We start from the raw sequence: 1,293 nt of genomic DNA on the forward strand, positions 1-1,293 counted from the left end.
GGCACGGGGAGAACGTGCAAACTCCACCCGGACAGTGACCCAGAACCAGAATCGAACCTGGGACCTCGGTGCCATGAGGCAGCAATGCTAACCACTGTGCCACCGTGCTGCCTGAAAAGAAGGCGAAAATAAACCTGGGAAGCAGGAGTTGCGACTTTGAGATTGAAAAAAAATGCAATTTAAGTTAAAAAGTAAGACAAAGTGTTGCAGCAAAAAAGAGAGAGAGAGGAGAGCACAGAGAGCAGGGATTTGGGTGATTGAAGAAAGGTGCCCAAAGGAGCTGTGGTGTGATCTCCAGAAGCTTGGGAAGATAAAGAGGCTGAAATGCTGGGCTCCCGATTGGAGCAAAGCCTTCCGGGGGTGGGGGGGGGGGGGGGGGGGGGTCCTTGGCGGTGATCCACCACCCTTTTCCCTCTGTGTGTATGTGTATGTGTGTGTGTGTATATAGAGAGTGGGGCGAATTAGGAAGGAGTTGGAGGGGGGGGGATAGATAGTCATTCACATTTTCTGTCTGCTTAATTATAATCCTGCACTTAATAAAAGGTTACTTGTTTTTCAAAGTTACAAACCTGGTGACTAGAGTTTATTGGCTCAACCAAGGACCTCAGACTTTTTAAATAAAATCTAATTCCACCTGTGTTGCCACTCTGGGTCAAGTAGGGCTGGAATTGACTGTGCCCGAGCCCAGGGGTTGTGACAAGGTCCATAAGAACAAAGGGGGCAAAGGAAGCCCACAAGGAAGAGGCAATCGAAGACCCCAGAAGATGGGGAAGGAAAGAGCCCGATAGGGGGAAGGCACTGCTTCCAGTAGGAGGGCTTTAAAATACCCCAGAAGTAGGACGTTGGAAGACCCCAAGCAGGCATCGAAAGACTCCAAAAGGAAGGCAACAATGAAAGACCCCAGAAGAGGATAGCAGAAGACAATTAATCGCCAAATGGAGGACCACAAGAGATTTGCAAAATGGAAACAAATCAACACTTAATTGGAGACAGACCTTAATTGGAGACATTGAAGGCAAAGGGGTTTGGCTGAAGTTAAGACAAGTAGAAATGAAGGTTCCATTTGTGAAATGTTTACGTCTAGTAAGAACATGATGGATTCACCTCAAGACTTCAAAGTAAACAAGAAACTATTGAACATAAAGAGGACTCGGCAAAAATAATTAAAGCTCCAGAGAAGGCATTAGAACAGGGATGGGCAAACTACGGCCCGCGGGCCGCATGCGGCCCGCCAAAGGTATTTCTGCGGCCCACCAAGTCATTAAAAAAAAAAAAAAAAAATTAAAAAAAAAA

This window comes from Scyliorhinus canicula, chromosome 14, assembly GCF_902713615.1.
Source record: "Scyliorhinus canicula chromosome 14, sScyCan1.1, whole genome shotgun sequence".
Taxonomy (NCBI): domain Eukaryota; kingdom Metazoa; phylum Chordata; class Chondrichthyes; order Carcharhiniformes; family Scyliorhinidae; genus Scyliorhinus; species Scyliorhinus canicula.